The sequence below is a fragment of the Terrapene carolina genome, unplaced genomic scaffold, assembly GCF_002925995.2.
Source record: "Terrapene carolina triunguis isolate 2854851 unplaced genomic scaffold, T_m_triunguis-2.0 Scaffold112, whole genome shotgun sequence".
Lineage (NCBI taxonomy): Eukaryota > Metazoa > Chordata > Testudines > Emydidae > Terrapene > Terrapene triunguis.
This window is the reverse complement of record NW_020664463.1, coordinates 10,672,535-10,688,825: the sequence shown is the minus strand read 5'-3', so window position 1 is coordinate 10,688,825 and position 16,291 is coordinate 10,672,535. Positions and strand designations below refer to the sequence as shown.

The 16,291-nt window shown below is 42.8% G+C and overlaps 1 protein-coding gene across 2 annotated transcripts in view; it reads right to left on the bottom strand.

The window, feature by feature from the left end:
* MPPED1 (metallophosphoesterase domain containing 1) overlaps positions 1 to 4,323 on the bottom strand; it is a 74,058-nt gene extending 69,735 nt beyond the window's left edge. The window contains exon 1 of one of the 2 annotated variants that reach the window (XM_024213904.1): positions 4,254 to 4,323. The gene's annotated coding sequence lies outside the window, so the exon portion shown is untranslated. Of the gene's footprint in view, positions 1 to 3,677; positions 3,769 to 4,253 lie in introns of those variants that run through there. The other variant, XM_024213894.2, reaches the window with a different exon arrangement.
* Positions 4,324 to 16,291: the final 11,968 nt, after the last annotated feature.

Sequence of the window (16,291 nt, the reverse complement as noted above, 5' to 3'; positions counted from 1 at the left end):
CTGTAGAAAATATCAATGTCCGTTGACCCCTGCTTCTGCTGCTGCTCTGCTGGATTCAGTCTCTAGCTGAATAGTAAGACTTTCATTGACCTTAAGAGGAGTTGGACTAGGTCTATAGAAAGGAACTGGGGTAGGAGGTCAGGAAGAAAAAATTCTGAAGAAAAAGTAGCTTTTAAAAATATATTTATGCCATTGACAGTATCCTTGTTATTAATAACAATTAATTCATAAGCTAAAAAAATACAAGACAAGCTTCAATCAGAGCAAATATTTACAGTTGAAATATACAGACCCATACCCCTGAAAATAGGCATTTTTAATGGAAATCCTGACCCATCCTTGCCATATTGATTCTAGTAAGTACCTATGTAATTAAATACAATAGAGTATGTTGAAAGAACATTAAGGGCCCAATCCTGTTCCCATTGAAGTCATTTAATTCAGTGACTGAATGGGGAAATTAAGCATTTTACATGTAGTCAGTGTAATGAATCCACTCCAGATTAACTGTGACTGGAAGTGACATAGCGAGGGTTAGTTGGTAGTACTGACATAACTCCTGGTAACATATCACATCTGGCACATTTGTTGGCAATTTCAACAAGGAGGGCAAGGAGTGAACAGACATAAAGAGTAAACTCCTTTACCCCTCTAAAGTGGTCCCCGCAGCATCAGTTGGATATTAATTAGCAGAACAGTTCTGCTACTGTCCACACTGTATCTGTTCTACACAGAAACAGTTGCAGGACTCCATTTCCACTCTTATCACCTTTCACAAGCAGTAAATTCACAATTATTTTACCTGGAAGAACGTTAGATCCAAAGCATGGGCTTTTGACGGGGAATAAAGAGGAGAAAATGAACGTTGAGAACTCCCTCTCCTACATGCACAAAAAAATGCTTAACATTTCTGATAGACATAATCCAGAATATTGAGGGTTAACATAAGAACTCCATATCAAATTCAGAGATAATGTGTAGGGTGGTGCAAGATCACCTTGTACGCAGTCAGACACCCTTACACCCAACTCTATTCATGTGTGCATTCCATTCACAGTCTAACAGTGTAAGGTCCAGAACATGGAAGTAGCCCTCATCCTACTTTAAAATAATCACGTTCTGTCTCTTCCAGTTCAGACTCCTTTATGTCAATACAATACATGTAAGGGAGTCTCACTTACGCTACCTTACATATTGCCTCTGAATTTGGCCCTTCACCCTTAGCTTCTGTCAAAGCAAGGTCTGGAACATTGACTTTATGGATTTCTTTTTTATTATTATTGCTAATAATTTGGATGAAAATTGTTATTAATGTTCTGAGTATTAAAATTCTCACTATACACTATTTTTCTTTGTTCACTAATTATTGTTTTGTTTGTCTGGAAACAGGACCTGTTTTGATAAATGGAATATAGTTTTTCTTTGTTTTACTATTTATTATTGATTCATCTGTCTGAAAACAAGAACTGTTTTGATAAATGGATTAAATAGTAATCTGGTATCAGAGGGTTTAATCCTTTTCCCGTATAATTCAATGGCTAAATTCCTATTGACTTCAGTGTTGCAGAACTGTGCTCATAGTGACTTCTTCACATAACTCCGTATCTTCTACTGAAATACGAGGGCCAAATCCAGTGGAACTACTCAGGTAAGTCCGATTTGGAATCCAGAGCCCAATTCTGTTCCCAATGATTTCCACAGGAGTAGGAGCAGACAATTATTTTTGTGACTTTTGAGAGAACCTCCTCAGTGAATCACAATAGATATTCTTACAAAACCACACTGTTAGGGGAACTATTTCTCTCAAGAGGCTAAAGCGTCAAAAAAGGTGGTGTGCTTTCAGACCTCTAGCCCCCTTTGCATTGATACCAATAGCTCCCACACTGAACATGCAGAATTAAATAAAAAGCACAACCTGCGTAAATAAGACTAGAGTGTCAACTTTATACATGTATTTGCATTTTCATATGTTTACAAGCTAACACCATTTCAAATATTTTTAAAATCCCAGCTTAATGGATGGTTCTAAAACATGTATTATAGATTTGCTCTAATCTATCAAGCACATTTGTATATCTTGGAAATGAGCGTTTTTCTATGTGTGAACTCATATAGGCATTTTTTAAAATGGTTATTCTACTTCTAATAAAACCTAATGAGGGAATGGTGTATGTGTATATAATGTATATTCACAGAAAGATAAAAATTATAAGGGTGCTCAATCAAGATTTTCTTCCCTCTGAGATAAATCACAACAGCAAAGCCAGATCATACCAAATAAATCCATGGCTGAATTACAGCATAAGTAATGTGTGTCCATCAATTAATGCATTTATAATATATAGTGTATCTCTTAAATATAAGAATGCCAAGAAAATCCATATGTAAAATAACAATTCAAAAAGTATTATGCATGCAACACACTGCCAGTGTGTCTGGCACCATGAAACACAGTTTATTATTCATGGGTCTTATTACATGCTAGTACTCCACTGCAGGATATAATGGCCCCTTAAATACTTGTCTCAAAAGATATATTCTTCTCATAGGGGTCAAAAGCCTATTTTGGGTACATAAATTTAGAATACAAACTTGTATTTAAAATACATAGTAAAATCCTTTGGAAATATTGTTAGTATGTGTCAGCAGTAGCCACTTTCATAGTTTAATAATCTTGATTAGTTATTGATTTATCCAGAATACCAAAAACAGTTTTAGACCATATTATAAATTAATCACTTGTTACATTTATTTAACTTTTACTGAAGTTGGAAAAGAATATTAATAGTATAATCATTAGCAGACCCTTTTTAACTATGGCATAGTGAAGACAGGATTGTGTATAGCGAGTGCATCTTCAACTATTGATCTTCTTGCCAAACAGTGATGGAATGTTTTAAACCTTAGGAGTTAGTCCGATTTATTTAAATCAATGTTTTATTTTCCTGATTCAATTTTATATATAATGTACACATACACCATGTCTTATAGTGACTATACTATATTCAGTAAATAAAGGTTATTTACAACTGCAACAGATAAAATACAATTATTAATACAGCCACAAGTTAAAAGTAGCTAAACATCCAAATCTCCAAATGTCCATTTTTTCTATTCCCCCCCCCCATAAAAGAATATAACGTATAAGATTGTATACCAAACCACAACCGTCTAACATAATAGATGATACCAGAAACAGCCTAATTTCCTAAAAACTTATAGAACAGTTTCCTGCTGGAACAAAACTTTGGAAGGTCACTAAGCCTCTCCCACCACAAAGGAAGCAATTCAACCTCCACCACCCCTTCGTTTTGCCACTCAAGCGTGAGGGCACAAACAAAGTGGCAGTGGCATGAAATCTGGGGATTTCTGCAACGGGAGGCTGGTGATATTTGAAGATAGGGCGAAGAAAATGACACTGAAAGCCTCCCCGCCCCAAAGCGCCACTGCACAGCGAGGTCCAGCCCCACCCCAGTGTCTCTGGCTCCAGAGGAGAGGTGGTGCAATGCCCAGGCTGCCCTGAGGAGCCACCACGGGAACTCTGCAAACAAAGTAACTTCCAAGGTGACATTAGGAGACTGGAGCACAGGTGGGAAGGGCTCCTCTCCTCCTCGCAACCCCTCTGGATACAAGAGAGCGAGCGAGCCCTTCTCAGCACGCAGAGTGCCAGTCCTTACCTTCAGCCAGCCCCTTCCACCAGCCCAGCAGAGCCAAGCATCAGCAGAGCCGCGCTGAGGCAGGGGAAGGGGAGACGAGAGGATTGCAGCTGCTTTCCCTCCTCTTCTTCCTCCTTCTCCTCCTCCTCCTCCTCTCCCGGGCCGGGAAGCGCCGAGCAGCCCGTTCCCCCCTGGCCGGCTGCCGTGCTGCCTCCTCCCGCTCTAGCTCTGGGGCAATTGTTTGTTTGTTTGTTTGAAGGGAGCCCGGAGCAGCCCACGGGGCAGCCTGGTTGGGAGAAGCCAGCCCCTGACGCGCTTGGGGGTGGGGAGGGGTTTGCGGGGGGGGGGGCCCCCCCCCCCCGCGGGGCGGCCCCCCGCCCCCCCCCCCCGCACCCCGGCCCGGCTCCCCACCCCCGAAGGGAGACGAAGCCTTGGCGCCTGGCTGCCCCTGGCCACCCGCCTTGCACCAGGGGAAAGAGCGCTGCGGCGAACCCCCCACCCCGCCCCAGCCGAGAGACACCCCCCGCCGCCGCCCGCGTAGAGGGGGCTGCAAGGATCCGCCCCCGTCCCTGGAGGGGAGAGCCCCCCGAGACTTACCCTCCCCGCCGGGGCTGCTGAGAAGACGCAGCATTTTTTATTATTATTTTGCAAGCCACCTTCTTTTCCGGCAGCCCAGGCTCCCCTCCCCCGCCTCCTTTGGGGGGCCGGGGATTCCCCCCTGCCTTCCCGCGCCGCCTCCCCGGCTGCTGCCTGCCCCCCGCGCCTGCCCGCCTCTCCCCGCTGCAGGGCCGGTGTGACTGGGGGGGGCCACTGCTCGGCCCCTGCGCTCTGGACGGAGAGAGAGTCAGAGCCCCCTGCGCTGGGCGGGCAGAGCCCCCTCTCTTCCCACCTGATGTTGGGCGGTCCCCCGGGGATGAGATGGTTTGGGGATCTCAGGGCGCTCCCCGCGCTGTCTGGTGGTGGTGGGAGTGCCTTGCATGAGGGGCCCCCACCCTTGGGCTGCTTTTGGTGATCACAGGAGCTGGGGAACCACCACCACCCCCAGCTCTGCCTGGCTGAGGGAAGAGGGTGCCCCAGCTCTGTGGCACCACTGGTTTAGGGGTGCCAGAGATGGGGAAGGGGAACCCCGTGTGTCCCAGTGCCCCTCTCTCTGGCTGGTTTGGGGGCCCCCTCTATGTTGTTGGGGACTTTCTCAGAAATCCTGTCCCAGGCTGGGACTGTCTGAGCCCTGCTCCTCCCTGCCACCCTGTGCTGGGTGGTCCCTGGGCATTGACTGGCGCCAGGATTCCCACCCAACTCCATAAGAACGTCCATACTGGGTGAGACCAATGGTCCATCTAGCCCAGAATCCTGTCTTCAGACAGTGGACAGTGCCAGGTGCTTCAGAGGGAATGAATAGAGGTCCCCACACACACGCCCTTTGTGCAGATTTATGCTAATGATTTGACACTTATTCAAGACTAAAAAGTACCTGTTATCAGCTCTGGCAAGAGCAAAAATATTCAGTGCTCCTATCATGACATTTTAAAAAAGGAAGAGGCATATGAACACTGGGGTTTTCCCTGGTATCCTTGGCCAAAATTTCCCTCCTCTGCTGTGGTGAGCCAAGTAGAATAGTTGCTGTCTTGCCACCTTAGGGGTGACTATGTTTCAGTGGTGCTGCCTAAGAGGCACTTAGCAGTCCTTTGGGGGGAACGACGCTATACAAAATGTAAAATATTTATACAGCACCACTGAACAAGATGAGACAAGGTCTCTGCCCCAAACCAATTGTGACATGGCTTTCAAAGGTACTGAACATGCACAGCTCCTGCTAGTTTCAAAATCAGGCAAGGAAAACACTATGATATATTAATGATCCTATCATATGATATTATAACTAGAGAACATGAAAGTTAAATGAATACATAGAGGAGACACTAATTATAAACATATGAAGGGCTATGCTACACAATCTTCTAGTACAGGGGTTCTCAAACTGGGGGTCAGGACCCCTCGGGGTCACGAGGTTATTACATGGGGAGGGGGTCACGAGCTGTCAGCCTCCACCCCAAACCCCACTTTGCCTCCAGCATTTATAATGGTGTTAAATAGGTAAAGAAGTGTTTTTAATTTAAAAGGGGGGGGAGGCGCACACAGCGGCTTGCTATATGAAAGGGGTCACCAGTACAACAGTTTGAGAACCACTGTTCTAGTAAAGGAGTTGGCAACCTTTGAGAAGTGGTGTGCCAACTCTTCATTAATTTAAGGTTTCGCATCCCAGTAAAAGGTTTCGCGTGCCAGACTGGCAGCGTGGGCGGCAGACGGAACTGCAGACCGGCAGTGGGCCGAGCAGCTCATCCCGCTGCCGGTCTGGGGTTCCGTCTGCCGGCCTCTGCCGGCCAGAGTCCCGGCCGCTGCCCCCGCTCAGCCCGCTGCCGGCCTGGTTCCATCCATCCAGGCTGGCAGCGAGCTGAGCCGGGCCGCTGGACCGGACCCCGGCTGGCAAGGGGCCGGTGGCCGGGACCCCCAGACCGGCAGTGGGCTGAGTGGCTCATCCCGCTGCTGGTCTGGGGTTCTGTCTGTCGTCCCCTGCCAGCCAGGGTCGTGGCCGCTGGCCGTGCTCAGCCCGCTGCCGGCCCGGGTTCCATCCATCCAGGCTGGCAACAGGCTGAGGGGGGCCGGCAGCCGAGACCCCGGCTGGCAAGGGGCCGGTGGCTGGGACCCCCAGACCGGCAGCGGGCTGAGCAGCTCATCCCGCTGCTGATCTGGGGTTCCGTAATCCAGGCCGGCAGCGGGCTGGTGGCCGGGACCCCAGCTGGCAGCAGCGTGCCACTAAAAATCCGCCCACGTGCCGCCGGTTGCTGACCCCTGTTCTAGTACAATAGAACCTCTGAGTTATGAATTGACCAGTCAATCACACACCTCATTTGGAACCAGAAGTATGCAATCAGGCAGCAGCAGAGACAAAAACAAACAAGCAAACAAACAAACGAAACCCAAATACAGTACAGTTCTGTGTTAAACGTAAACTACTAAAAAAATAAAGGAAAAGTTAACATTTTTTTTGACAAGGTAAGGAAACTGTCTGTACTTGTTTCATTTAAATTAAGATGGTTAAAAGCAGCATTTTTCTTCTGCATAATAAAGTTTCAAAGTTGCATTAAGTCAATGTTCAGTTGTAAGTTTTTGAAAGAACAACTATAACTATTACGAACATTTCAGAGTTACATACAACCTCCATTCCTGAGGTGTTCATAACTCTTAAGTTCTACTGTAATTCTAAGCTGAAATCATTCAAACCCCTCCAAGAATACATTGGACACCTGTGCACTGGTTCGAATGTGACCTACTGGACAATGATGTGTGCTAGCTATGTGGGAATAATTAGTAAATACACCTCTACCCCGATATAACGCTGTCCTCGGGAGCCAAAAAATCTTACCACGTTATAGGTGAAACCGCGTTATATCGAACTTGCTTTGATCCACTGGAGTGCGCAGCCCCGCCCCTCCGGAGCACTGCTTTACCGTGTTATATCCAAATTCATGTTATATCGGGTTGCGTTATATCAGGGTAGAGGTGTATTGGGGCTAAAATTTTAAAACTGAGTTCCTGCCTAAGTGAAGAAGTGGGCTGATTTTCAAAAGTGCTGAGCCCCTCCTAGGAACTACCGGGTGCTCAGTTCTTGACAGTCAGGCCACCTATTTAGATGGCTAAATATGAACTTCGGAGCCTAACTTTAGACATCCATTTTTGAAAATCTTTGGGTATTTGGTTGCTCCATTTCCTCATCTGTAAAATATGAGTAATATGTAACTTTTTGAAAGACTTTAAGATATTTAGAAAAAAAGTTCTATACAAGTTCTAAGTATCATTATCTATTATTAATGTCCTTATAGAAAATTATGGTCAAAAGCTCTAGAAATATTCTAGAATCATATGTTACCCAATCGGTCATTTATGTATACATTTGCTATATGATTTTTGTTCAATTCATGGGGCTACAAAGCTTTTTAAAAAATGAGCTGCAATTGCCCTTGGTTATGCAAAGAGATTGATCCTTGAAGGTGGAGAAGCTTTTATATCCTATTTTTAAATGATTATTATTGACAGCAGAAATTGCAACATATGGACGTTATTTATGCAGCAAAAGACAAAAACTGAAGAATTTAATGTGATACAGAAAGATGTACTTATCTAAAGGAAAACAGTTGTGCAAAACAAGAAGTTCATGAGTTCAGCAGGGATGGAGAGAAGTGGTGGAGCAGCGCATGACTTTATTTTTGCAAAGTTGTTTTTTCTGGCTGGGTTGTCTATGTTGTTAATTGACAATATTTTATATATAGTTTTATTTAGTTCATTGCATAATTGTGGGGAGGGATAGCTCAGTGGTTTGAGCAGTGGCCTCCTAAACTCAGAGTTGTGAGCTCAATCCTTGAGGGGGCCATTTAGGGATCTGGGGCAAAAATCTGTCTGGGGATTGGTCCTGCTTTGAGCAGTAGGTTGGACTAGATGACCTCCTGAGGTCCCTTCCAACCCTGATAGTCTATGAATTGTAGTAAGGATATTTATTAAGTAAACAAAGGGTGCAGGCTTCTATAACCAAAGTGCCATTGCAGAATGGGATATAGGAGTATTAGTATGGTGATGAATGACAGTTTGTAGTCAAATGTGGGTAGCCAGTGGTGCTTCTGGGATCTGCAACCCACCACTGTTCTGCTACCCAATTCCCTCCCTCCACCCACTTCCACATCCCTAAATCCTTCACCCACTGTACATCTCTTTTCCTTCCTCAGCCACATAATCCCCTTCTGCCAACCAGCTCCCTTCCTGTAAAGTTGCTGTCATATCCAGTTTCAGATTTGGTATCTGACAGATATTGACACTTCATGGATCAAAACCAAACAAAAAGATATATTTGTTGCTGTGAGGTTATTGACATGAACTGTGACTGTATAGATCATTGTTGCAACCACTGTCATATATTTGCAGCAAATATTGTACAAAGGTTGTCATGTGAGGTGTCTATGAAGAGGTTATGATTTGCTGATTACAATTATGCTATCTGTATGTGTGTACCATTTTTGTAGATGAAGTTATGAATATTGGCTATGTAAGAAACGAGATCCCAAGAAACAGTGGTGGACATAAACCTTTGTGAAGTGCTTCAGAAGCTTGCGTGGAGGGGAAACTGAGGAAGGGTGGCACAAAGACAATCCAGGCCAAGAAGGGGCACGTGAGAGGTGGCTGATACTTTTACAAGGTGCAGTAAAAGGGGATGGCCAAGTATCATTACACTTAGATTATGACAAATGAAGCAGAAAAATCCCAGATCATCCACTGTACCTGATAAGCCACAACCACAATGGAATCTATTCTCCTCCTCATTTACCCAGACAAACCCCACTAATACAGGGTTTGATGAGGGTGATTATTAATGGGGCACAGACCTTTGGTGGAGAAAATCCTCTTCGTGGGGTTGTGTAGGGGGTTATGTCTTGCTGGAATTTTTCTTGAGCTTTGCTGATTGTTGGGGTAGGGTTTTTTGTATTATTTAAAATAATATCGGAGGTACCCAGAGCAGCAGATGGTTGCCTATTTCATGTCATTATTAATGAAAGGAAATAACAGTATTCATCCTCATCTCAGAAAACCAGGAGCTATATTTTTGAAAGGCTCTATAGATTCCTCTGCTAATGCAATGAAAAATGAAAATGAGGCAAGACCATCCATATTATTAGCAAGTTGTATTTTTCATCACTAAAATATATTCTTCAATTAGAAAAAATGTATATTTCCAAATTACTTTTAGCAACAATCAACTGTTAATATTTGTACTTGTATTTTTAGGAATGTGGATCCTACATTAGATATAGTTTCTAATGGAATTTTTCATTGAATACTACAACTATTTTGTAGAGTGTCTTTCATGTAAAGTGTACACAAAGGGCTTAGTGTTGGATTTGGGTCCCTCCTCTGCCTTTGTTCTTTTGTTTTTTCTTTGGAGAACTTCCCCCAGCCCCTTTTTGGATAGTTCACATAATCTTTTCCATTCGTCATCAGCCAGGTTGCTGATTACGAGAGTAACTGCCAAGCTTTCAACTCCTTGTCATCAATGGGCTGTGAATGACAGACAGCATTAATGCTGGCAAGCTCCCACTCTCCTCTTCGCCTTTCCCAAATGTAATTAAACTGCACTAATATGGCAAAAGAAAAGCTGCAGCTTTATTTTACTTACCCTAATAACATAACAATTAAACCACAGAAGCACACAATATAGTCATATTAACCCATCATGACCAGGAAACTCACAGATAAGTGAATGCCTGTCTCGAGATTAGAGCAAAAGGCTGAGTTAAGACTACTCTCTTTTGTTCATGGCTCTGCTACTAATTTAGTGTGTGACTTTTTGGGCAAATCATTAAAGACAAAATTTCCAAGAATGGCCACCCATTTTTTACTTTAACATCTCTACCTTTCCCCCACCATCTGTAAAATGGGGATAATTATAATACCCTACTTCACGGGTGTTGTGAATCAATGAGTGATTGTAAAGGCCTTTTGAGATCCTCATATAAAAGGCACTGTATAAGTAGGAAGTACTACTAAATGAGTAGTTGGGAACCTTTCTGAAATAATAAATAGTCATTCTGATACCGCATCCATCAGGCTTCATAAAAATTAGTAACTCTTGCCCTCATGCCTTTTGTTTTTCACAAGATATAATTTAATATACATGTTATGAAGTATCCAGTGACTCCTATCAGGATCTGAGGTCCATTGTAAAAACAGAGGCAAAGATCCAGTCTCTGCCTCAAAGAGCTTACAAACTAAGAATATGGATAATTAAGGCTGGAGTGCCTGCCCTTGTTTTAACCTGAACTCTGAATTTCAGAAGGTTGTAGTCCAATAATAATGTTAACAAAGTTGTTTTATTATATTAGTTAGTCAGAAAAAGTGGGGGAAATATTTCTAAATGACACTGCAGCACTTCAAATCTATTAGACATTTGAAAATGGGTGAGTCTTTCACTTGGTACTTTGGGTTTACTGGCTAAAAATAATAGTAATACCTAGCTCTTACACAGGCCTTTTTATCAGTTAACCTAAAAAAAGACACTTTGAAGTGCATTTGAAAGTGTATTATTTTCTCCATAGATCATTTTAAGACACTTGTTCTTTAACTTTTTTAATATTATGACCCTCTGAATCCTTCCCTCTAGCAGCTAGATTGTGCTTAGGTGTAAAAGTAATATTAGGGGAGTATTGAGGAGAAAAATCAACTTTTTTAATGCAATGTTTGCACTTTAAAACAGTGTTTGCTTTTTGATTACTTCCTGCTATTTCCTATCTGAATATCTTTATTTCCTTTCTCTGTGTGTAGGGCTTTACATTTATTAGGGCACCTCTCTTCAGGTCCTGAAGTCCATGATGCTCTGATCTTTTCAGGTCACTTTGCAGCTTAATACTATTCTCCTTATGGCTCTCCAAATTTGGAGTCACCTGTACATTTGATTGTGGCTCAGTCTGCACCACAAAAACACCTGACAAAACATGACCTGAAACAGTTATGCAGGGTGAGGGAAAGGGCTATGTTTCTTTTACCTGGTCAAAAAAAAAGAATTTCAGTGGAGAGAGAAACTAAGCCTAATGGCCAAATTTTCAAACTTGGGTACCTATATTTAAGGTCCTAAAAAAGTTTGGTCCAATTTTCCAAAAAGCGGAGTACCTTCACCTTGAGTTCACCTAAGGGGGGAATGGAGGGGGCTCAGCACTTTGAAAACAAGCCAAACCTATTTAGAAGCTGTAACAGGTGCTCATCCTCTGGTGTTTCCCAGTGCCCTGTGTCTCAAGTCAGGTGATTGATTGCAGCCCTAAGGTGACACTTCCTATAAAAAGGAGCCTGCATGGGTGGAGAAGAGGCTTAGGGTTAGGCTATAGAGAAGGCTCACTGTCCTATCCAGGTGGAATGCCTGGTAGGTGCATGCAGGGAGTAAGAGTAGAAGCCACTGCTGGGAAAGACCATAGGAAAGAGAGAGTTTTAGAAAGAAAGTGTGGTGTTTGTGGAAGAGGGCTGGGAGATTTGAATGATGTTTTGTTAATAAACCAGGAAGGGAATGTTGTATGTGCTGTGTGATTCTGTGTATTTGTGGGGAACCCAAGAAAGGGTAAGCAGACCATAGTATTTGAGCCTTGCTTTAGGTACTCACTTAAAAAATATAAATTTTGTTTTAAGAATTCTGGAGGGGGCTACATCTAGACAGAAGAATGGCTGCTTGAAGACTGATAGGTTCTTCATCAGTTTGATAAAAGGAGTTTTCTATAGCACCTACTGTTGCTTTGTGAACCAGTCTGAGAATCACTAACCTAAGAAATCTCCTGCTTTAACCGAGGGTACACAGGAAGAGGAACTTATCTTACTGTATGTCATGCTTCTACTTGTGGTAGCTAAGTAGAGAGGGATAGCAGCTGACTAGGAGCCATCATAGTGGTAGCATGATTCAGGTAACATATTTAGTAGCACTCTTACTATTGCTCCAAAAAAGAGCAACTTGTGGTCCTCTCAAGCAATCAGTGGCTTCCTTCCCTCCTCCCCCCCCCCCCCCCCCCCATCTGCTCCTACTATAACTGTGAAACGCCACCAGCTGAGATAGCCAGCTCCCCCTTCCAGTAATCAGGGTAATGCTGTGTTGGATGCCTGCACAGCTAGTGGGGTGCAGTAGGAGAGAAAGGGAAGAGAATCCTTCCTTTGAACCTCTCCCAGCCCATCAGCAAGATTTTATCCTATATTTAAAAAAAACAAAACAAAAAAAAAAAACCTGTCTGGGAATAAATAAGCTCTCTACCAAACTCAGGGGCAAATTTCCCCAGACAGTGCAGATCTCTTTCATATTCCTGGTAGAGGATATCAGGTTACAGCTGCTAGTTACAGTAAGTGCAGATATATCCTGTGCCCATAATGTATTTTAAAAAGACCTGGATAAATGAGCAGGCATGTTTTTTAGAATTTTTTTTTAAATAAATAATGTATATTAGAAGCACCAGATATTGTCCACATAATAACTCATAGACCATCTAGTCCAGAAGAAGAAGAAACTGGCTACTCAATCCCACCGCCTTCTGGCAGTTGCAGAAGTTGTTATGCCAAGCTACATATATCATACGGTTGCATTTAATCCCTATCAAGTGATTATCTCAGCTCATTGCCCCAACTCAAATTGTGAAATCCTGGCCCCATTGAACTCAATAGCAAAGCTCCCATTGACAGCCAGGATTTTACTCAAGAACTTTAAATCTTTGTACTGCTTTTCTTCCAGCTTTTTCTATGGCTTTCATTCTGTCTGCATAGTGCTTCCACACACGTGAACGCTAAATTCTTAACTATAGTTTACACTATTGACACAGGCAGAGACTTTAAAAAAAAAAAAGAGCCTAAAATCAGGGCCCTAAATTCCTATTGAGGCAGCTGCCTGACTTTGAAAAGTGCTGAGCATTCAGTAGCTCCCTTTGTCTTATGTAGGATGTCCTTTCCTCACACGCAGGAATGTAGTTCTATGGAAGGCCCACAGTAAAACCCTAAGCCAAGCCACTTTGTGTTCTCTGAACTTCTGTTTGTGAGGTAGGGAGAAGGAGGGAGCAGCTGTCCCAGTATGAACATGGTGGAAGAGGAGAAGGATGGAAGATGCTCCACCTGAATCCTCTCAAAATTCTTCAAAGGTAAGAGGTGGGAGTTCTGGGGCCTGCTGGGGAAAAGTGAATTGCTGAGGACTGAAAAAGCTATTGTGACAAAATTCACCGGTTGCATGTATCTGGGGTTCATATGGGTTGGTCCTATAATTTTGGTTCTATGTGAATCTGAAATGCCAAGCAAACCCAACAGAGATAAGATGGGTACAAAAAAATATCCACTAGTTCAAGATTGCAAAACCCACTCACACTGAATTAAGTGGGGTTTCACACAGCTCTACATACAAGCTTATTAGACTGCTTTTGTGGCTTATTAAAATAGACAACAAGGGCATTAATATTATTATTAGTTGTATTGTGGTACTGCTTAGGAGCCTCAGTCATGGATCAGGATCCATTGCTCTAGGTGCTGGGCAAATACAGAACAAAAACATGCCCCAATGAGCTTAAAAAGTAAGTATAAGATGAGACAACAAGTAGATACAGACAGACAGGGAAGTACCAAGAAACAAGGCAAAAATGGTCAGCATGAGAGTCAGTGGTTTCAGCACACCAACTCCCTAGCTGTTGTCAGGTTTTTTGTAGGCATTATGGCAAAGAAGAGTTTTAAGGAGGACAATAAGGTAGCTTTGTGGATGTTCATGGGGGGAGCGTCTCCCAAATATAAGGGGCAGTATTAGTGAGTGATTGTCCTTCATAAATTGGAAGATCCCATTTTCAGACCAAGGCTAATAGGTATTTATGTGTAACTTGCCTGCCAGACTACCCTGGTGATGAAAATATTTATTCATTTTTTGGACACAAAAAGAATGCCTTTTGTCATCTTAAAGTGGGCAGTGGAAAAACATAGGCACAGGCAGAAGTGGACCCCACACACTAAGGTTGTGTAATTGGGATAGACAGCACAGGAAAGTCCAAAATAGGAACATTTTTGTTTACATTGTAAGAAAAAACATGGAAAAGGATACTATTAAGCTTGGAAAATAGGAATCTTATGCCAGTGATGTTAGAATAGCAGAAAATAATGTGTCAAAGATGTTGGAACATTTAGAAATATAATCTTTTACGGTTTCAATGTCAACAACATGTTGTTCTCACTATTTTCCATGACAAGAGAATTTATTGAATCAATTTGCCTTCAACACATGTTAAACGTACTGTATGTGGGTGGGTAAGCTATTGTTATTTATATTGTACTACAAGAGAAAATGCTAACAACACATACTTAATGCCCCTAGCAGTCTTTAAAATTGTATGTCTTTTAACAGCAAACCCAGTACATCTGTTCTTAACCATTACACTTTTCTCATACCTGACATTGTATAGTTTCACAAATGAATAACTTCAAGGGAGAGGGCAAGGGGGCAATATGATTTGTGCCATTGAAGTAAAACTGAAAAATGTTGATTTGACTTCTATTAATGTTGTTTGAACAATTGCTCTACAGACAGACGTTGCTCTTACATTGCTGCAAATTATACCTAAAAATGAGTCCTATTATTCTGACGTGTTCCCCCTTCTAATCTATGTTTTGCATCAACCTTGTCACTTCCCCCTTTTTCACTCTTTTATCTTTCATTCCCTCTTCAGTCCCAAGTGTCTTGAACATGCAGTCTGCTCTTCCTGCCTCAGATTTCTCTGCTTTAGCTCAGATATCCTGTGCAATATGGCTTCCATCCCCTCCACTCTACTGGGACCTACTAATGTCCTGCTTCTAGCCAAGAGCAAGGAGCTCGCTCTCTGTGCTAATTCTCCCTGATCTTGCTGCAGTCTTCAAAAGAGCCAGCATTTTACTCCTCTTTTACCATCTCCTCCCTGGGCTTTCTTGGTATTGGTTGATTTGATTGATTATCGTCCCGTCTTCCTGAATGCTCTTTCATCTTCTTACTCAGTGGTTCCTCTCCATCCCAGGTGTTGCTCTGGGTCCTTGGTCTCCCTCCTGTTGTTCCTATACACCCTTTTACTGAATGACCTCGTCCACTCTCATGGCTTTAATTGCCACCTCTTTGCCAATGGCTCCCATATCTACCTCACATTCCCCTGACCTTTCCCCCGCTGTCAATCTAGCATCTATAACTGTTTGTTTAAACTTTCATCCTGGATGTCTAGTTACCAGCTCATACCAAATGGAGCTAATATGGATCTCGGTATCTTCAACTTTTCCCCAAAAGCGTCTGTCTCCCTTTGTTGTCAAAGCTGATCGTTCCACCACTCATCTTTTTGTTTGCATATTGATTTCTGTAGAATTTTATAGCACCAAATTTCATACTCCTTAAATAGCAGCAATAAGTATAGAAATTCAAGTTACTGGATTCAATACATAAATTCAAGCAGCTAGCCATCTACCTGCATCTAAATCACCCAAATCAACCCTTCCCCAACCCCAAGTGACCATGAACAAAGGTGGGGTTTGTCATATGCCTAAATGAAGATTAACAAATCTTTATGACAAATGCACCCCAAAGTCAAAGAGAACACTCTACCAGCTACTTCCTCCCATTTAACCTGAGGTGGCACACATGCCTCTGCTGATCACGATTAGGATATTATCATATAGACAGAGAGATTCTCAGATAAACAGATACCAAACTAGCCATACAAGCTCACAACTTCAATGTCATGCCTGAACTTCCTTTCCTTTTCCCCACCGCATTCAGGCTGCTGCTAGATCTTTGTTTATTTCTCTATAAGATCGCCACAATAAGTCCTTTCTTCATCTCAGTTGCTAAAACACTGGTTCTTACCCAGCTCATCTCTTGCCTTAACTATGACAACCCTACTCCTCTTTGACCTTCAGGATTCTAAGATCTTTCCTCTCCAATCTATCCACAGTGATTCAGCAAATATCATTTTCCTTGCTTACCACTCCAGTGGTGTTACTCCTCCAATCACCCACACCGCACCTTTGAATCTCTGCATTGGCTTCTTATCTCGTTCCACATCAGATTTAAACTCTTCATTCTTACT